Here is a 22950-nt window from a genome sequence, read left to right as displayed (position 1 = left end):
TGTCTTACTCAATCTGTGCATTGTGATTTACTTCCGTTTGTAGCGCAAAAATTGTTCTGAAATTCTGCCTGGGAACCCTTTAATAGTTTGCCTGCATACTACAAACGACATAAAAATACACCTAAAATTGTCTCGATATCAGACGTCCAGTTTTTTTATGAAGACTCGGGTCACTACAGGTTCTTAGATGTGAATATAGCATACTAGCGTCCATGGTGTGAATTTCATGTCAGCAATTGCGCGTCTGTAGAAATTAATTGTTGTGTAAACGACACAAGAGCGCTACCCCCGTCCCTGAAGTTGTTTTCTCGAATGACTTTTTTTCGCAATCGTATTGACCAACTAGGATCACGACAACAACTTCAGTTTCCCTTCTTCCTTTGTTGTTGTTTCCTCTTTTTCCACTATCCCCTCATTTTCTCCCCATGAAGTCTCTTCTTTCTGCTGTCCGTGTTGTTCCCGATTATTTAATTCTTCTGCTTTGAAAGCCTTCCAAATTTAGTATTCTATTTTTAAAATGGTTTCTTTCTGCTATTTCTGATTCTTTGATGTTGTTTCTTTCAAGATTTTTCCTTCCTTCTGCAATCCATGCTATTGTCGATTTCTTCTTCCAGAAATATAAGACTATTTGATTTGTTAGTCTATTTCCATCCATTCGGTAGAGGTGTCCGAAAAAGGTTATCCTTCGTTTGGCCATTACTTCAGATATTTTCTCTAAATTTTTGTAGATCTCCTCATTACTTCTTATTTTCCAACCACCTGCAGTTTTTATTGCAACGATTATTTTTCTAATAATACTTCTTTCCAGTACCTCTAGCCTGGCCATCTTATAGTTCACCGTTAGGCATTCAGATCCATATAAACATTCTGGTCGTACCACTGTGGTATAGTGCTTCAGTTTTGTTTTTCTAGATATACATTTCTTGTTGTAAATATCTTTGGTCAAACCATATGCTCTTTCCATTTTGTTAATTCTTCCATCTATCGGAGATTTTTCAAGTCCATTCTGTTGTATAGTCTCTCCAAAATATTTAAAATTGTTTACTCGCTCTATTTTATCTATTAATGTTTCTATGAATTTTGGTGGATTTTTTATATTTGTCATGAATTTTGTTTTTTCAGTTGAAATTTTGAGACCAGTTCCGTTTGCTATTTTTTCCAGAAGGTTTATCTGAATGACTGCTTCTGTCAGCTTGACGTTTCATTTTTTACATAAAAATAAAAATCTACGCTTTTTGGATTAGCTATGTTGCTTTGATAAGACGTAATTCCCGTGTGATTTTAAATAAATTATTAGGTAATAAAGATTTGATTCTCTTCCTTTCTAGAACCCTACAGTGTTGCTGATAGTAAACTGGCTATTTTTGTTACTGATCAGGGCATTTATGATACAGCGAAGTTAACGGTAAAATTCTCTGTGATATACAAATGATGCACTCTATTTTTTAAAGAGATCTTGCAATTCAATGTTGTGTTTAGTGTAACTAGTGATCAAGTGGAATGCTTTACCCGAATTCACGAAATAAGAAGCAACCCGGAACAAACGTGAACGAATACGTAACAAAGAAGAAGACAACTTGTACTACAACAACCAACAACTGTTCTTCTCGTGGTTTCGATTGTTACCGGGATAAGCGGATCCGAACGTGAAATGGGCTGCTTCCTTCTCGGCTGTTGTATTGCAATACCTGACGTCACTTCTCGTGAACACCAAGGATAGGTTGTGATCGGGAATTTCTCCGTTCTCGGGTTTTGGACTGAGCAACACTAACTAAGATTGTCGGCGTAGTGCATAGCTGTTAAGGCAAATGAGATAAAAACTATTAGTGTATGGGAGGCGTGTGTACGTGTGATGGCATGATCTTGTCAGCACCGGATCTGAACGCCCCTCATACGATACGTTGAGCTTAAAAGGCGATTCTTTCGCATTTGCTGAAAGAAAGCTGGTAATGTCACTTACCTATGAAAAAAAAGGAACGCCGTTGGAAATTACAGAATTACCTAACTCTGAATTTCTTCCAGCGCAGCGTCAAATTTATCGGCTGAATAAATGAAATCATCCTACGCAATTTTAACTTTATTTTAATCTCTCCGACATACCATTATTTAACACAACCTCGGACTACTTTCACAGACATTGAACTGCCTAGCAATTAAAACTCCAATACAAGACGGCATATTCTCGGTCGCCAGCTTAAAAAGAAGCCTAGTGCTTAGTGAAGAAATAGTCACACGCAGTTGCCGCACTCCGTACTGCCGTAAAGAAGCGGGACTTCCCCTCAAGCTTCCGGGGCCCCATGGCTCGAAGAGGACGACGCCAAGCAGTGTCTCAAACGTCCCAAGCGACTAGCGCCCGAAAATACAAATCGTGCACTCGTCGATGCAGGCTCGGCGCGTACTGAGAGTCCGGAAATGGGTTTTGTTGGAGCAAGATAACCTCCGTCGGACTATGCGACGACGTCTGCTGCATTTCAGACTGTCAGCACGGTGCATCAGAGGAGGCGGCGCCTACAGTGATGCTGGTCACAGGGGGGCGCTAAATAGTCTTTACAGACGAGTCTTGGTTCAGCATCTTGCAACATGAGGATTCCCCTGTGTGGAGGTCCCGAGCATAGCTGACGTTACCAGATTGCTATCGCCGCTGTCAGCCGAGCTCAGCAGCTGAGGTGAATGGTTAGCACAAACAATAACTTGGATAGCATGAGCTACATTTCCGACGTGTTAAGGCCAATGGCTGTGCCTTAGCTTCGATGTCTCCATGACGTTATCTTACAACAAAATAATGCAAGAAAACATGTTGCTCGTGCTGTCCTGGTGAACTTTTATTCAAAGGCCGTTCAATTGTTTCAAATTGAGCTTCTGCCTATATTTATAAAATAGGTTGTGATTTCACTTTTTTGTTGTGATATTATCACATGCTGTAATTGGTTCCAAAGTTGTATTTCAGCATAATAATAATAATAATAAAAAGCAAGTACGTTGCTCGTATCTGCCGCCCATCTGGTGATGGGTTGCCGAGAGACTGGGTGTGCCACCAGTCGCCAGTCGCTGTGCCATACCGCTCAAGCAACATGAAATGACTTGCCCGTATCCGTCATCATAATTCACTTCGTCTGTATGCCGAGCTACGTTATATTCATTGTTGTTGCCAGAGGTGGCAGCTCTATCTACTATGTTTCGGATCCTGTATAGCTCTAAATCACCTACAAATCCAATCATGTATTATTCTTTCGCTATTCTACGCTCCAAATAAGTAAAATGTCGTTATTTTCTATCGTTCTGAGTGTTAAAGTTTTAATGGCTAGCAGTTTAGTTCCATACAAAGAAACAAAATCGTCTGTGTTTCGCTTACTGAGGACGTTCCGCAATCTTATTTATCTTTATTTCTTGGTAACCTGATCAGTATTCTTTTGTGAAAAGAAATTATAAAAATATTTCACAACTCAGAAGTCGTTAGAGGTAAAGGTATGGTGACTTCCCAGTGTTTTAGTAAGGATGCTAAGAACCCTCATACCATCCGTCTCGCTACAGTCTGGAGCCGCGCGACTACTGCGGTCGCAGGTTCGAATCCTGCCTCGGGCATGGATGTCTCTGATGTCCTTAGGTTAGTTAGGTTTAAGTTGTTCTAAGTTCTGGGGGACTGATGACCTTAGAAGTTAAGTCCCATAGTGCTCAGAGCCATTTGAACCATTTGAACCATCCGTCTTATATCCTATCATGTGCATCATCATGTAGCCGCACAAGTTAGTGAGGTAATGCAATGGAGAAAGTTGAAAATTTGAGCCGGATCGGGGGTTTAACCCAGATTTGTCTCTTTGCATGAGCGATTGCTGTAACCGCTTCGGCCATCTGGACACGGTCCCTGACCTACCTAAATTTCAACTCACGACACGTCCCTCATCCGTTAAACTCTCTACTCGAATATCCAGATTCCTGTATGAATTGGAACGATATTCTTGAGAAGCACCGATGAGCCGTTATACTTCTTTTCAGAAATGCATTCATGTGACCGACGGAACAGACAGCAGTCAATGAATCGATACTTTTGACAGTGGCGTTGAGAAACAGCTGAAATCAGTAAAACTGATCAGCGCTGCAGGCCCCGAAGGATTCCGTATCAGATTCTGTACATAATTTGCAGGGGAGTTAGACGCTCTATTAGCTAACATATACAGAAACCACACAAAAAAAAGCTGTGCCTAGTAGTACACATCACATCCGTCTACAAGAAGGGTAGCTGAAGCAATTCACACAATTATCGCGCAACATTTTGACATCTGTATGGTGTAATATATTAGAACGTCTTCTGAGCTCGAATGTGGTGAGGTATTTCGAACAGAATGTGATGGCTCTCGATCTTCCACCATAATAGAGTCCATCAATATGAGGCGCCAAATACGAGGTAGCCAAGGAGGTGGAAACGTGGGTCTTACTATGTCAAGATTGCTTGGTAGCTCCAACAGCAAAATACAATTAATTAGCAGGTGTACAAAATAAGAAAGTATTTATTACTAACTTTGCTGTAGTCCAAGATCAGTTGGTTGACAGTTATAGAAGACGCGACTAGACTAAGCGTCTGTAGAATGACATAATTTACAAGTAACAAATCTTGCAGTGACGAATTAATCTCTCGTAATCTTGAATGTCGAATCCTGTGAATTTCAAGATTAACTTAGAACGGAGCTACAAAGACTTGATGGCAGCAGTGACTGAGCTGCAGGCAATGACTGACATCGGCGCTGGCTGACCACTGGGCGCGGCTACGAACTGTAGACTGGCACAACTGCACTACTCTCCTGCTGCACATGAAGTGGCCTAGCGGCGCCTCGCGGCGAGCATAAGTACTGCCACTGGCTGTGTACTATTCGGCTAACACAGCCGTTCTTCTGTTCCGTTTATCGAGACAACCGCACCCGGCGGATCAATCTCTCAGGCGGCGGGATGTTCGTATGACTGACGACACCACACAATGATCCCCAGTATGCCAACCACCATGGATCCGGAGAACATGGTCATCAGATTCCTTACTCCCCTTTTTCTCACGTGACATCATAAAAACTAAGGATCAAGGCAGAAGTAATATTTATGTACTTTACAAAAGGATTTGACTCAGTAACACACCCACACTTATTATGGTAAGTACGAAGCATGGGGTATCAAGCTAAATTTGTGACTCGATTGAGAATTTTTGACAGGGAGGAGGCAGCATGATATCTTGGATGGAAAGTCATCGGCAGAAGTAGAAGTAACTTTAAGTATTCCGCAGAGATGGGTGCAGGGACCTTCGTTGTTCATTATCTATATTAACGACCTGGCGGATTATTTTGAGAGGAACTGCAAAGTCTTCGCTGAATATAAAGGCTGAAAAAGCTCCACAAACAAACAATATTCATCGCGTTTATCTGACAATAAATATGCAATCAGTCGCTTTTTTACGATTTATTCAACCACGAACATTGTTTCGAGCCACTGCTGGCTCGTCTTCAGATGGAGGTATTACAGAAACTTTATCTTGTGGGCAAAGCGTAGCTAGATACAGTGCTGGTGTAGCTGGCGGAAATGAGAGAAATTTAGTAATCGGTGACGAAACATTTACGAATCCGAAAGTTTTTTATGTTTTAGGTACTTACAGTGCACTGCCTTGTGGTATTCACGTCAGATTGCTTCGTATAACGTGTATTATTATGCTATGTACACAAATAAACACAGTATGTAGCTACACTTGGTTTAACACTGGATGTAAACATCCCATCTTTTTACAAGGAATGCGGATATGACAGATACTCTATTTTACTACATAATAGTCTTTGGCAAGAGATGCATTGTATTACGATACAAATATTACTAGTACGGATTTTACATTTCCAGATTGTTGCTAGCTGCACACAAAAGGCTGGCTGGCTGGCTCTGAGCACTATGGGACTCAACTGCTGAGGTCATTAGTCCCCTAGAACTTAGAACTAGTTAAACCTAACTAACCTAAGGACATCACAAACATCCATGCCCGAGGCAGGATTCGAACCTCCGACCGTAGCGGTCTTGCGGTTCCAGACTGCAGCGCCTTTAACCGCACGGCCACTTCGGCCGGCCCACACAAAAGGTAAAGAGCTAGAGGTGAATATATAATACACAATTATGTAACACCCCACCCATCACTTACCTGGTTTTGACGTGTGTTCACCCCAGCTAATTGACTAACAGATCAACAGAGAGTGCAAAACTGTCGCAATATCGGATAATGCAAAGACAGTAATAAGGCCCTGTGACTCCTGATTGAACTGCGATGGCAGTGTTAACATTAATTGATTCAGAATTGACCCCTTTTAATAAAAAGGGGTGCACATTGATGTTGTATTCAGCTATTGAACACCAGATGCAAATGTTGAACATCAAATTAATTAAGAAAGTGACTTGGGATTTCAACTACTTGATTGAAAACAGATGTAGTCGATTAGCACAAATTTATTTTAATTCACGACCTTCAGTCATCACATTACATGACTCTCCTAACAAGCAGAGGTGAATAAATTAAGTTTACGTGGAGTAAAGCGCGATAAATCAAACTTAATTCCTATCGACTGACCCAGGTGTAATGCGAAGTGCGAGAAGAATTCTAAAATACACGGCCGATGAAACCCTCTTGGAAACTTTGCCGACGTGATCCAGCAAATTAATCAGTGGCCTAACACAAGCCGGAGCGGGAGCAATATCGCCGAATTCAGCGTGGCGGGGCGGGGCGGCGTCGTTGTGCGGACGTCGGCCCGCCTCGTGGTGCTGCAAGGCTGCGCTCGTCTATTCACTCCTAGCTATCTTGCTCAGTACATAGCTGAACGAAAACTTTCTATCTCCAAGCTCAATCGTTCCGTTTGCTAAGTCATAAACTCCAGAGACGATCACTCTCTCTCAAGCAAGCTGAGTCAAGAGTGTCCCGTCCGCACTCTAGGCAAGCTGGGAACGGAAAGAAAAACAAACTCTACGGAGACTTCTGCCAGTCCGCTCTTCGTCTCGGTTTCCCCTCCTGCAAAATCACTTACACCAATTGCAGGGCAAGTCACATTAATTCTGCGTCGCTTCCCAGCGCCGACCAATGCCTGCTCTGGGAAGTGAAGAAATTCCCACCAAATTTCCCTTCCTCCCAACTTCTGCTATTTAGCTCCTCCCAGACAACCCCCTACCCCCATGAACCATGGGCCTTGCCGTTGGCGGGGAGGCTTGCCTGCCTCAGCGATACAGATGGCTGTACCATAGGTGCAACCACAACGGAGGGGTATCCGTTGAGGGGCCAGACAAATCTGTGGTTCCTGAAGAGGGGCAGCAGCCTTTTCAGTAGTTGCAGGGGCAACAGTCTGGATGATTGACTGATCTGGCCTTGTAACACTAACCAAAACGGCCTTGCTGTGCTGGTACTGCGAACGGCTGAAAGCAAGGGGAAACTACAGCCGTAATTTTTCCCGAGGGCGTGCAGCTTTACTGTATGGTGAAATGATGATGGCGTCCTCTTGGGTAAAATATTCCAGAGGTAAAATAGTCCCCCATTCGGATCTCCGGGGGGGGACTACTCAGGAGGACGTCGTTATCAGGAGAAAGAAAACTGGCGTTCTACGGATCGGTGCGTGGAATGTCAGATCCCTTAATCGGGCAGGTAGGTTAGAAAATTTAAAAAGAGAAATGGTTAGGTTAAAGTTAGATATAGTGGGAATTAGTGCAGGTCGGTGGCAGGAGGAACAAGACTTTTGGTCAGGTGACTACAGGGTTATAAACACAAAATCAAATAGGGGTAATGCAGGAGTAGGTTTAATAATGAATAGGAAAATAGGAATGGGGGTAAGCTACTACAAACAGCATAGTGAACACATTATTGTGGCCAAGATAGACACGAAGCCCATGCCTACAACAGTAGTACAAGTTTATATGCCAACTAGCTCTGCAGATGATGAAGAAATTGATGAAATGTGTGATGAGAAAAAAAAAATTATTCAGATAGTGAAGGGAGACGAAAATATAATAGTCATGGGTGACTGGAATTCGAGAGTAGGAAAAGGGAGAGAACGAAACATAGTGGGTGAATATGGATTGCGGGAGAGAAATGACAGAGGAAGCCGCCTGGTAGTATTTTGCACAGAGCATAACTTAATCATAGCTAACATTTGGTTCAAGAATCATAAAAGAAGGTTGTATACATGGAAGAATCCTGGAGATACTACAAGGTATCAGATAGATTATATAATGGTAAGACAGAGACTTAGGAACCAGGTTTTAAATTGTAAGACATATCCAGGGGCTTATGTGAACTCTGACCACAATCTATTGGTTACGAACAGTAGATTAAAACTGAAGAAACTGTAAAAAGGTGGTAATTTAAGGAGACGGGACCAGGATAAAATGACAATGAACTAGAAGTTGTAGAGAGTTTCAGGGAGAGAATTAGGGAACTATTGACAAGAATGGGAGAAAGAAATACAGTAGAAGAAGAATTTGTAGCTTTGAGACATGAAATAGTGAAAGCAGCAGAGGATCAAGTAGGTAAAAAGACGAGGGCTAATAGAAATCCTTGGGTAACAGAAGATATATTGAATTTAATTAATGAAAGGAGAAAATAGAAAAATGCAGTAAATGAAGCAAGCAAAAAGGAATACAAACGTCTCAAAAATGAGATCGACAGGAAGTGCAATATGGCTAAGCAGGGATGGATAGCAGACAAATGTAAGGATGTAGAGGCTTATCTCACTAGGGTTAAGATGGATACTGCCTACAGGAAAAGTAAGGAAACCTTTGGAGAAAAGAGAGCCACTTGTATGAATATCAAGAGCTCAGATGGAAACCAAGTTCTAAACAAAGAAGGCGAAGCAGAAAGGTGGAAGGAGTATATAGAGGGTCCATCCAAGGGCGATGTACTTGAGGACAATATTATGGAAATGGAAGAGGATGTAGATGGAGATGAAATGGGAGATACGATACAGCGTGAAGAGTTTGACAGAGCGCTGAAAGACCTGAGTCGAAACAAGGCCCCGGGAGTAGACAACATTCCATTGGAACTACTGATGGCCTTGGGAGAGCCAGTCCTGATAAAACTCTATCATCTGGTGAGCAAGATGTATGAGACAGGCGAAATACCCTCAGACTTCAAGACGAATATAATAATTCCAATGCCAAAGAAAGCAGGTGTTGACAGATGCGAAAATTACCGAACTATCAGTTTAATTAATAAGACACAGTTGCAAAATACTAACGCGAATTCTTTACAGGCGAATGGAAAAACTAGTAGAAGCCAACCTCGGCGAAGATCAGTTTGGATTCCACAGAAATGTTGGAACACGTGAGGCAATACTGACCCTACGACTTATGTTAGAAGATAGATTAAGGAAAGACAAACCTACATTTCTAGCATTTGTAGACTTAGAGAAAGCTTTTGACAATGTTGACTGGAATACTCTCTTTAAAATTCTGAAGGTGGCAGGGGTGAAATACAGGGAGCGAAAGGCTATTTACAATTTGTACAGGAACCAGATGGCAGTTATTAGAGTCGACGGACATGAAAGGGAAGCATCGGTGGGAAGGGAGTGAGACAGGATTGTAGCCTGTCCCCAATGTTATTCAATCTGTATATTGAGCAAGCAATAAAGGAAACAAAAGAAAAATTCGGAGTAGGTATTAAAGTCCATGGAGAAGAAATAAAAACGTTGAGGTTCGCCGATGACTGTAATTCTGTCAGAGACAACAAAGGACTTGGAGGAGCAGTTGAACGGAATGGACAGTGTTTTGAAAGGAGGATATAAGATGAACATCAAGAAAAGCAAAACGAGGATAATGGAATGTAGTCGAATTAAGTTGGGTGATGCTGAGGGAATTTGATTAGGAAATGAGACACTTAAAGTAGTAAAGGAGTTTTGCTATTTGGGGACCAAAATAACTGATCATTGTCGAAGTAGAGAGGATATAAAATGTAGACTGGCAATGGCACGGACAGCGTTTCTGAAGAAGAGAAATTTGTTAACATTGAGTATAGACTTAAGTGTCAGGAAGTCGTTTCTGAAAGTATTTGTATGGAGTGTAGCCATGTATGGACGTGAAACATAGAATAGAAGCTTTCAAAATGTGGCGCTACAGAAGAATGCTGAAGATTAGATGGGTAGATCACATAACTAATGAGGAGGTATTGAATAGAATTGGGGAGGAGAGGAGCTTGTGGCACAACTTGACAAGAAGAAGGGACCAGTTGGTAAGACATGTTCTGAGGCATCAAGGGATCACAAATTTAGCATTGGAGGGCAACGTGGAGGGTAAAAATCGTAGAGGGAGACCAATAGATGAATACACTAAGCAGATTCAGGAGGATGGTTGCAGTAAGTACTGGGAGATGAAGAAGCTTGCACAGGATAGAGTAGCATGGAGAGCTGCATCAAACCAGTCTCAGGACTGAAGACAACAACAACAACAACAGGCAACGCATCAAGGTTAGGATCTGCATGAAATACCAATTTTTCCGAAATTCTGACTCCCAGGAGAGTACCTCAAATTCCTTGGTCTTACGTTCCCATCAGAGACCGGTGTATTTCATTCTGTTGCTCTTCACCTGATTTACTTCAGATTCTGCGGACCGTGAATTCAGCATGATGTTGCTATAGTCATGAACATGCATATTTCGGTCTCCGCTGACCACTCCACCATAGCTTTGCGTGGCTTTCTCGCATGTTTCACTGAAAACAGGACAACGGACATTTATCTACAGGCGTACAAGTTCTCCATCTGCTTCCCAATACACCAGCATGGGGTCAACCACCCCCTCACTGTCACTCATCTTAAGGCAGCTGGAGGCCGCGCCCTGTTACCGCTTTCTGAGAGTTTGAGCCGCCCTAAGCTGCCTATTGTCGCTTCCCTTCGCCACTTCCCAGTTGCACGCTGCCACCCGGCCACGGTCAACTCTGAATACTTCCCTGGGATAAACTAGCCTCCAGTAAATCGACGCATTTCCACAAAGTTTTCATGTCGCGTGAATTACTTTAAAACCATCACCCAACATTAATTATTCCAATACGCCCATACCCTCTACAAGGTGCATTGTGCCTTGTCAGTCATTTTTGTTCAGCCCTACTGTTCGCTCAACGTGAATTCTTTGATATTTAATGACTTCATGTAATGGGCATAGTTCTTGCCATCTTACAATTAAAAACTTTTTGTAAGTTACGTAATACCATTCGTTACACGCCAAGAAGAACAAGATTTATGCAGTAAGATGAATTATTGTCATTTTTGTTGTTTTTTTGGTGCCAGGATATCCTGCAAATTCTGGAAGAAAAGGTTTTGCGTTGAGTCACTCTGTTCATGGGATGAATTTAGCTTGTGGATGAAAATTTCTAATTGTTCAAGGAGGTCCATCAGTAGTCCTTTCTCAGCAGTGAGTAGCACAGAAGGATTCTCATTGATATCATGAACAGTGTGTTCATTATGAGCAACATGTGATGCAAAACTGGACTTACTTAAGTTTTTGAGTCAAAGGGCATCCTTATGCTGTTTGTAGCGGGTTGCAAAATTTATGCCTGTTTGGCCTATGTAGAAGGGAGAACAGGAGCATGTCAGTTCGTGTCTGCCAGAAATTTTATGTAAATCTCTAATGAATTTATTATTTTGAACAATTTCGTTCTGTAGTTTATTGTCAGTGTGGAAATATATTTTTATGTTGTGGTCTGAAAAGATTTGTAAGTTTATTTGACACTTTCCCAAGGAATGGAAGACAGGCAAATTTTAGAATTTCTTTGTTCGTTTATAATGGTGATGGCCATTGCTTGAGTTTACTTTGGTTTTCTTCAAATAGAGTGTTTATCAAAGAGGCATCATAAACATTATTTTGAGCTATTGATATAAGTACGTTCATTTCTTTACATGCATACACCAGGCTTTGACAAAACAGAATCTAGTTCTTTTGAGGAAGAATGCATATTTCTAATAATAATAGTTAATTTGTTGCAGTTTGTGGGGTTTTGTAGCAATATAGAACCAGAAATCCTAATCACTTCTGTCCCTTTTTGAGAATGTGTGAACTACCATATGTCCCTTTAGTCAGTTGACGGCGTTTCTTCTCTTTTTTCTGTAAGTTTCTTCATCTGGATGTAGAAGGCTCGTTGCTGTTTTCGTTTTGGGTGGCGGTCTTCCGATACTTCCTAATCTTTTCCTAGTGCACAACCACACATTGTTTGCATTGCCTCAGACAAATTGATGCTCTTCTGAGTAAATTAGATTGGAGGTGATAAACAGTGGAGAATGTATACATAAATTGATTGCAGTGTTGAGTTCGGTACAAATTTTCTGTTGTCAACATATTACCACATTGCTCTTGTATTGGCAGGTAATAGCGGGTTGTGTATATTCTTCCAGATTTTGTGCCAGTTAGAGTCTTTATACTTTCGTTCTATGGAACTCCTGCTTTTATTTTACGCTACCCAAGCGGGATTCACGAGCCACCCTCATCGCTTTACTTCCGCCAATGCCTCATCTCCTACCTCTGTGCTCGTCTAGATCAATCGATAGACCATTTTCCTGCAAGAGGCAACGGTCCCGGATTCGAGAACCCATACGGCACACAGGTTTCATCTACCTGAAAGTTTCGTATCAGTGCATGCTCAGCTGCAGAATGGCAGTTAATTCTACAATTGTTCATATCTATATGATACATAAAATAAAAGTATAATGTGAGGAAGAAAGGTTGCAAAAATAAAAGCTTTTACTAAAATATTTCTTTCTGGAGGGATATCACGTATTTTCGATCCTCCCATGCCCCACCACCATGCCCTTCCCCCTCAACCCCATTAGATTCCCATCTGGAGTTTCGAGCATCAACTGCAACCGACAGTACAGGGCGGATGTTGTCGCCGGCGTTTTTAGCGGCTGTTGGCGCACGACGAGGCGGCTGCCCGCGGCAGATTATTAATGGGATTAATCTAATTTTCTTGTTAGCCATCGCACACTGTCGGGCCGGAGCGCAGGCAAACGCCGCCGCCAATTAGGGGTCGGGAAGGGGAGGGAAGGGTCGGGTCGGGTGGGGTCAGGGACGCGGATCGACGGGTCGCCTGTGACTGATGGCGGCTGCGGGCACCGGCTCAGCGCAGAGCACTGCGGGCTCCAGGCAGGGCGGCGGGGGCGCAGGGGCTGGGCGCGTGCGAGTCTCGTGTTGCGGGCTGCATACTTCACAAATCAAGGCACCGCTGTTACATTAGCGCTAACGGGTCTCCTTCGTTCCCGCTGTAGTTCCGGGAGTGCGACGAGTCTGAGAACTGTGGCGCTGCGGTCGCTTCGTACTCGTCGACTCATTCTCTCCTACTGAAGCGTGTAGTAGCGTGAGGCTTGTCGTGACTTACTGTTAGTACGGAAAATGACTGCACGATTTTACTGCTGTAAAGTAGCAGTGACAAGGCGAAATGATCGATTGTCGGATTCAGATGGCCTTCAACGAAGCTGTGCTCTGTGGACTCTGGAGGGTGTAACGCGAAAGTTAACAATTGCAAATGCGTGCCATTAGAGGAGGAGTGATATCTGCTGTAAGTTTCTCGCTGTAGTCCCCGCATCAGACGAGAAACATACATATTTCGACCAATGCCAACAAAATTGTTGTTTCATTGTTTATTCGACCACCAGGATGCGCCAAATGAAAACTGGGCCACGTCACTGCTAATCCCTGCGACAAAAAAGCGCGCTATTTTTGCATTAGTTTGGTAATGGCAACTTGTGTTTGAGCTAACCGCGAGTTGCGTAGCTTATCATTCATTTCTGCACTTTATTTTAATAATTAATCTCCATTTAGGTATTAAATTTCATTCTCATATTACGTTTCTTCGTGCTGTCGTTACAGACTCGGTAACTCCTCGAAACTGTGTATATGTCAACGTAATTGTTAGACTTCTCTGGCTGGATTAAAATAAGTTTACAGCGGTTTTCGAAAAAGTTTTAGATAATGTATACATAAACAGAACAATATTCACTGCTAACCAATTAGATGTTATATTGGTATATAACTTGCTTCTATTATTCAGACATATTGTGACGTTTACACTCGCACTTTAGAACTGCTACAAAGCCGAAATTATGATTGTGTTAAATTGATGAATAGTAATTTGCAGTTAAATAGCGGAAATTTCTTCGGAAACGATTGTGTATGTGGCTAGAATGCCACACATCCGCTGTTATACTTGTGAACTCGCGAACTCACTTTCCTGTCTAAGCGAGTCGAGTCCACTTGGACCCGACAATTCAGGCGACGACTGGGATGCGGCGGGGAATCACGAGTCCAGTCTACGGGTACACAGACACGGCGAGTTCGGAGATGACATCACACGAATCGCTGGCGTGTTTAAAGCGAGTATACGGAGCTCATTTCTGACCTCCAGAGTACACCTGCTTCAGCCGTCAAGCCACAACAATTATTTTCACACAACTAGAAAGAGCGTGTCAGAGGGTACTTAGAATGGAATCACTTATCAGGGCTTAATTCTGTTACATTCGCGAATGGAGCGTATAAACAGTTGTAAGGTGAGCGTGTTAAGTGTAGTAGGTAATGGATGTATTCAGAAGTGTTGCATCTGATAGATGAAGAAACTTTAATTGCAATGGACAGAAAGTATGAATGTGATTTATATGTTGAAAGGCAAAAGGAATATAAATTTTGAATAATTTTTTCTCGGTTAAGAAGTTTGAGGTAAGGCTGCAGCAGTGTGCAGCTAGCTTGTCGGAATGATTCTTGTCATCTACTTAACTTTCTTCACTTGCTCATAGTTGAGAGAAAGGCCATCCTAACTCCTGAAGTCGTGAATTAATATATCAACTTATTAAGCTGTTTGGGTTTTATAGAAATTCTCTGGTAACGTTGTATGTTTTTTAAATCATGTTCACTTTGTTAAGCATAGTTTTGTTCATACAAATGTTACGTGTGAGGATCACTAGAAAATTTACTTTGTGTTTTCGAATACATGCTTCATTCTACAACCGTTGTGTTGTGTTGGCATATCATTTCATATGAGTAGATACTCTCCATATCCCACCGTGTGAAAAAGGGTTATCATTATGCATTACCACATTGAACCACGCGGTATTCAACAATTTGGAAATTTTATTTAAAACAAAACTCTAGCTTAGCCGCTGCCTGCTTGCTGTTCGATGTTGTACTTCCTATAAATCAGCAACAATGTTTTCAAGACGCGAGGCAAGTGGAAATTTCGATTAGGGCCAGATAACCGTTTTACTTCAGTTGCTCCTTTAATATAAAGACAAGCTGTATTCAGACCAGCTACAGTTCATTAATGTGAAGTCTAAGCAAGGTGTCACCTAAGAATCTACTTAATTGACACTCTTACAGTAATCCATACTAAAGACTTAAATGTAAGTTTGTTGTAGTGTATAAGACTATTTGAAAATGAGGTTTGCTTTCTGAATAAAAGAGTAGGTAGAGCACTTGCACGCGAAAGGCATAGGTCCCTGGTTCCAAACTCTGCCTAGCATACAGCTTTAGTCTGCACGAAGTATCAGTGAAAATTCTGTCTTTTCAACTTAATTTTTATCTTGTTTCTAACGAAACGTGTTTCAATTATTCCTACTAAATATCATCTACAACACCCAGACAATTATTTAATTATACACATGAACCATGGACCTTGCCGTTGGCGGGAAGACTTGCGTGCCTCAGCGATACAGATAGCAGTAACATAGGTGCAACCACAACGGAGGGGTATCTGTTGAGAGGCCAGACAAACGTGTGGTTCCTGAAGAGGGGCAGCAGCCTTTTCAGTAGCTGCAGGGGCAACAGTCTGGATGATTGACTGATCTGGCCTTGTAACACTAACCAAAACGGCCTTGCTGTGCTGGTACTGCGAACGGCTGAAAGAAAGGATAAACTGCAGCCGTAATTTTTCTCGCGGGCATGAACTTTACTGTATGGTTAAATGATGATAGCGTCCTCTTGGGTAAAATATTCTGGAGGTAAAATAGTACCTCATTTGGGTCTCCGGACGAGGAGTTCTCAAGAGGACGTCGTTATCGGGAGAAAGAAAACTGGCGTTCTACGGATCGGAGCGTGGAATGTCGGATCCCTTAATCGGGCAGGTAGGTTAGCGAATTTAATGGATAAATTAAAGTTAGATATAGTGGGAATTTGTGAAGTTCGGTGGCAAGAGGAACTTATTGTCAGGTGAATACAGGGTTATAAATACAAAATCAAATAGGGGTAATGCAGGAGTAGGTTTAATAATGAATAAAAAAAAATAGGAGTGCGTGTAAGCTACTACAAACAGTATAGTGAACCCATTACTGTGGGCAAGATAGACACGACCCCCGCGCCTACCACAGTAGTACAAGTTTATATGCCAACTAGATCCGCAGGTGACGAAGAGATTGATGAAATGTAAAATAAATTATTCAGATAGTGAAGGAGGACGAAAATTAAATATTCATGGGTGACTCGAATTCGATAGTAGGAAGAGAAGGAAATATATTAGGTGAATATGGAATGGGGATAAGGAATGAAAGAGGAATCCGCCTGGTACAATTTTGCACACAGCATAACTTAATCATAGTTAACACTTGATTTAAGAATCATGAAAGAAGGTTGTATGCGTGGAAGAGGCTTGGAAATACTGGAAGGTTTCAGATAGATTATATAATGGTAAGACAGATATTTAGGAATCAGGTTTTAAATTGTAAGACATTTCCAGGCGCAGATGTGGACTCTGACCACAATCTATTGGTTATGAACTGTAGATTAAAACTGAAGAAACTGCAAAAAGGTCGGAATTTAAGGAGATGGGACCTGGATAAAATGACAGAACTAGAAGTTGTAGAGAATTTCAGGGAGAGAATTAGGGAACGATTGACAAGAATGGGAGAAAGAAATACAGTAGAAGAAGAATGGGTAGCTTTGAGACATGAAATAGTGAAAGCAGCAGAGGATCAAGTAGGTAAAAAGACGAGGGCTAATAGAAATCCTTGGTAACAGAAGATATATTGAATTTAATTGATGAAAGGAGAAAATATGAAAATGCAGTAAATCAAGCATGCAGAAAGGAATACAAGCGTCTCAAAAATGAGATCGACAGGAAGTACAATATTGCTAAGCAGGGATGGCTAGCAGATAAATGTAACGATGTAGAAGCATACAGCACTAGGGGTAAGATAGATACTGCCTACAGGAAAATTAAAGAAACCTTTGGAGACAAGAGAACCACTTGTATGGATATCAAGAGCTCAGATGGAAACCAAGTTCTAAGCAAAGAAGGGAAAGCAGAAAGGTGGGAAGAGTATATAGAGGTCTATTCAAGGGCGATGTACTTGAGGACAATTTTATAGAAATGGAAGAGGAAGTAGATGAAGATGAAATGGCGGATATGATACTGCGTGAAGAGTTTGACAGAGCACTGAAAGACGTAAGTCGAAACAAGGCTCCGGGAGTAGACAACATTCCATTAGAACTACTGATAGCCTTGGGAGAGCCAGCCCTGACAAAATTCTACTATCTGGTGAGCAAGATGTATCAGACAGGCGAAATACCCTCAGACTTCAAGAAGAATATAGTAATTTCAATACCAAAGAAAGCAGGTGTTTCAGATCCGAAAACTACCTGACTTTCAGCTTAATAAGTCACGGCTGCAAAATACTAACACGAATTCTCTACAGACGAATGGAAAAACTGGTAGAAGCCGACCTCGGGGAAGATCAGTTTGGATTCCGTAGAAATGTTGGAACACGTGAGGCAATACTGACCCTACGACTTATCTTAGAAGATAGATTAAGGAAAGGCATCCCTACATTTCCTGCACTTGTAGATTTAGAGAAAGCTTTTGACAATATTGACTGGAAAACTCTCTTCCAAATTCTGAAGGTGGCAGGGGTAAAAAGCAGGGAGCGAAATACTATTTACAATTTGTACAGAAACCAGATGGCAGTTATAATAGTCGATGGGTATAAAAGGGAAGCAGTGGTTAGGAAAGGAGTGAGACAGGGTTTTAGCCTATTCCTGATGTTATTCAATCAGCAAGCAGTAAAGGAAACAAAAGAAAAACTCGGAGTAGGAATTAAAACCCATGGAGAAGAAATAAAAACTTTGACGTTTGCCGATGACAATGAAATTCTGTGAGAGACAGCAAAGGACCTGGAAGAGCAGTTGAACGCAATGGACAGTGTCTTGAAAGGAGGATACAGATGAACATCGACAACAGCAAAACGAGGATAACTGAATGTAGTCGAATTAAGTCGGGTGATGCTGAGGGAATTTGATTAGGAAATGAAACACTTAAAGTAGCAAACGGGGTTTGCTATTTGGGGAGCAAAATAACTGATGATGGTCGAAGTAGAGAGGATATAAAATGTGGACTGGCAATCGCAAGGAAAGCTTTTCTTAAGAAGAGGAATTTATTAACATCGAGTATAGACTTAAGTATCAGGAAGTCGTTACTGGGGTGAGCCATGTATGGAAGTGAAACCTAGACGATAAATATTTTGGACAAGAAGAAAACAGAAGCTTTCGATATGTGATGCTACAGAAGAATGCAGAAGATTAGATGGGTAACTAATGAGGAGGTATTTAATAGAATTGGGGAGAAGAGGAATTTGTGGCACAACGTTACTAGAAGAAAGGATTGGCTGGTAGGAGATGTTCTGAGGCATCAAGGGATCACCAATTTAGTATTGAATCGCAGTTTGGAGGGTAAAAATGTTAGAAGGAGACCGAGAGATTAATACACCAAGGAGATTCAGCAGGATGTATGTTGCAGCAGGTACTGGGAGATGAAGAAGCTTGCACAGGATAGAGTAGCATGGAGAGCTGCATCAAACCAGTCTCTGGACTGAAGACCACAACAGCAACAACAACAACAACAACAACAACAACACGTTTTCTTAGGATCCATATAGCGTTTTCTGGCAACACGTTTAAGCTCTGTAAATATTTACAAATATATGGTTTAAATATATCATTCACTGGATACTTCTATAGGCATTAGTGCACTTGATACAGGTTACCAGTGGATAGATCACTTGTAAACATAAAGTTTTCCGTTACACACTGCACCTGGTTGGCCAGCTGCGGGCAGGTGTCTTCAACTGGGCGGCTATCCAACTCCTACTCCAACCTAATTAGAGCTGCGTCTCATGTGACCAGAATACCGACGTTCTATTACACTCGAAATTTTCTTCATTCTCGTTTCCCCACAAACTAACACATGACGGGAAGTATAGCATTTATCTTGTCTCTTGACTGTTAGGAACGTACAAATGATGAATGATATGATGAGTTGACTAATTTGCGTCATATGCTAGAAACAGTGATAAGGTATTAGTTTGTCACTTTGAAAAAACTTTTATTACGTTATTAATTTTATGTTTGCTTGTACGTGTCTACAGTCCTATTATACACTGAAATCCCTGCACCAGAATACCGTTGCACGGCGGTAGAAGGGTTTAAAAAAAGGACGCAGCCTGTTGATAAAGTGCAGTATCGCAAGGTAATTGAATTGTAACAACTCTGCAACAACACGTGTTGAGTAAGTGCAGTTGAATGGCAACAACGCACCATTATGTTATACGGTGGTTATCTGGCAAACAGGGTTCCGATATGGCCAAACAAGTCGGAATGGGTAAGAACGAAGTGGCTGACCACATCACTGTAAAGAAACGGGAATGGCAAGAGAAGTAGAGGCCCTGATACTCGAAATCCGCCATTTTACAATCGATATGATACAATCATTGATCATTTTTTAACATCTTGCACACCCTTCTGAACCTGAGAAATGTCGACACCCACCGAGCTGCGCGACGTAGTCCTACATGATGCTGTCCACGGGGATATGTTTCGTCCACGGCTGCGACTGGACAGGATCACTCATGTTGCTTGTTTGCGGGACCGAATTTTGCCTCACACCTGCATTCTCTTAAGATGGCACTCACTGGCTTCTTTCGCTTTTCTGGTGTGATAAATCAGTTGCGTGGAAAGCATATCCAGAACGACGGTATATGTTTCTCAAGGTGGATCGATTTGTCAACAACCAAAATGCAGAAATCTACAAGCAACTTCTACAACTACGTGTACATCTGCATTTACATCTATACTCTGCAAGCCACCTGACCGTATGTGGCAGATTGTGATTTGTGTACCGCTCTCACTTCATTTTCCTGTTCAGTCGCGAATGGTTCGCGGGAAGAACGATCGCTCATAAGTCTCCGTGTGGGCTCGAGTCTCCCTATTTTCATCTTCACGGTCTTTCCGCGAGATACGCCTCGGAGGAAGCAATATACTGGTCGACTCTTCTAGGAACGTGCGCTCTCGGTACCATACCATGATGCACGTGGCACGTCTTGGAGAGTGTGCCAGTGAAGTTGGCTGAGCCTTCTTACTTACTAAATGAATCTGTAACGGAACGTGCTGCTCTTGGGTTTTCTCTTCTGCCTGTCGTATCTAGTAGGGATCTTACACTGCCGAAAACATTCGTGTGTTAGTGGAACAAGTGTTTTGTAAGCTACTTGATGGAATACGTTTCCTGAGGATTCTTCCAGTGAATCTCAGGACGGTATCTGTATTACATAAGTAATTCTGTTGTACCTTCACCTCGTTACCAGTCTATGTGGCCCCTGTGACTTCTGTTCTTCGAAAACAGTCTACGAGGTGCCTTTGATATCTCTGCAGACAGTGGCGCTTCTCCTAACAAACAGTATCAGCCACGCAAACATAAAAAATATTACAACTACTGAAATAACTATAAATGCCCGTGTCGGAAACACGGGTTTATTGATTTACGCAAATACTGAACTCTCAGTTCAGACAGTGTGGGCGCTACTCCTTGACGATGTCTTGCATTGCCGCAGGGCTGATGATTTCCCGTCAGAGTCGTCTGGGCGTGCATGGCGATTCCTTCAGCGAAGAGGTCGAAGCACCTCAGTAGAAGATGTTTTTCTACTATAAAGGGCACTTCAACGTGGTGTGTGTCCAGAAAATCTTCCAATTGATGACGTAATGGGAGAAGACAGCAGGATTTCAAAGTTGTGATGACTTGTGTACTTTTGAGCTGCGCCATCGAAGAGATCGAAGTCTGCCGTGAGAGAGGTGGCAAAGGTGTCTGAGGCACGTCGTAGCTTGGGCGCAGTGTCTTGGATGGCTGTGAAAATGTTGGAAAGGTTGAGATCGGAAATAATGCCGAGGAAAAACCGAATATCCAATATAATGCTCGATGGAAAGCTTTCAGAAAGAAGACCAGAAGGATCACGTGGACGCTGGTGGTAGGAGGCAGGAGGATGAGTGTTATCAGCTGGACACTAGGCACCAGGGTGTTGGTAGCAGAAGGGGGTGATGATGGGGAAAGAGTCAGTTCCCCGATAAGAATCTCAGGGAATTGGTGAGGGTCAGAATGGTCAGAAGTTGGACCCAGCAGCCTCTTCTGGACAGGAAGTTTGCTGGTTTTGGAGATTCATGTTTCTATGAGCGAATCATTTCAATGTATCTGGACATTTCCTGTAGTTCGCCGAATGAGCACCAGCACCATTTGAACAGGATCCCCCTGTTCAAATGGTGGTGGTGTTCATCCGGAGGTATCAGGCAGTCTGCAGTCCTTACCACACTTTATGTGCCATGGGGAAAGATTATAGTTTCAAGATCTGTGGTAGAAATCCTGGCAGCTGTGTCGCTGAGTCGGACGCTTGAGAGCTCTGCGTGAGTGACCCGAAGGTGGAGAAGGGTACGGAGATTACAGATGCGTTGGCCAATCTCATAGTCGTATAAGTAGACAGGAAAATTCGGAAGTAGTTTTGGTAGAGCTGTGGTCAGCTGACTATAACATTTGCGAGATCTGATTAAAAAGCAACTGGAGCGTCAGCAGGCTGTATTCCATGACTATTGTGTCCATGTGCACCAAGAGCTTCTTGATGACCATTTTCAGTAGCTTCGTGGGATTAAGGTCGTGTGTATGAAACGAGATATGTTCCTTCTTGAGCAAGGTACAAAGGGAGTAAAACACATGAGGATCTGTGAACTGGATGGATATATTACTCTCGCATGTTTCGGTTGTGAAGGAGTGCACCAGGAATTGCTTAATGACCCGCAGAACATCCCTATCATTTTTAATACTCGTATTGGCCGAATGAATGATATGTGAGGACGCTTGTCGGAAGCAGACGCAGTCTGATGAGCAACCTGGGCAGGGCGGGTTAGAGTCTGCCGAGGGAAGCAGGATGTTGAACCTGTTTGAGGGCGGAACGTGTGTAACGACTGCAGCTTCCATCGTCAGTTCGTCATCGGAAACGACGCCTACGTGCACGCCGTCTGCAGGAAAGCTTTTCGAAGTGTATGTAGCAGAGCCGTCGCAGTGTGCATTGACACCTGTGCTGGAGCGGGCGGCTTTCCGTTCCTTGACTGTTTTGGCTCGCCACGCCACAGTGCCGTCCGTGTACGTGACTGCCGTGTGTCTGGCGTTCTGCACCTGTCAGAACTGGGCGAGGGACTCGTCGGACTCCACGGCGTAATGGCAGAGAGTCCAAGTCTGGGGAATCTCAGTGTGTGACACACGAATGAGCTTACAGTCTGTCCCGTTCTCTAAGTGCATGGTCTTGTCCCATAAGAAGGTGTGCTCTGACACTCCAGCCCTCTGTCTAACAAGCTAGCGTGCGGCAAATCAGAAAGCACTGACGAAGAGCGGCCAGCAAACAGCAGGAGCGCGCCGCGCGACAACACCACGTAGTCCAAGCTGGGGAGGCACCCATTATTCAGGGCATCCCACGAGGAACGGTCAGTATTCAGGAATATGATCGGAACGATCATTTGAAGGAAAATTCTTCATGTGGATATATACTCTATTCGGAATGGCTTCCGGGGTAGAACACGTTTGATGTACATTGTTATTTACTTTGTATATTATTCAAGATACTGTCAGATTCAGACAGGTACGATAGTTAGCAAATATTATACACTATGCGTTTTACGAAGTACCC

Source organism: Schistocerca americana, chromosome 7 (genome assembly GCF_021461395.2).
Source record: "Schistocerca americana isolate TAMUIC-IGC-003095 chromosome 7, iqSchAmer2.1, whole genome shotgun sequence".
Lineage (NCBI taxonomy): Eukaryota > Metazoa > Arthropoda > Insecta > Orthoptera > Acrididae > Schistocerca > Schistocerca americana.
This window is presented reverse-complemented; position numbering follows the sequence as displayed.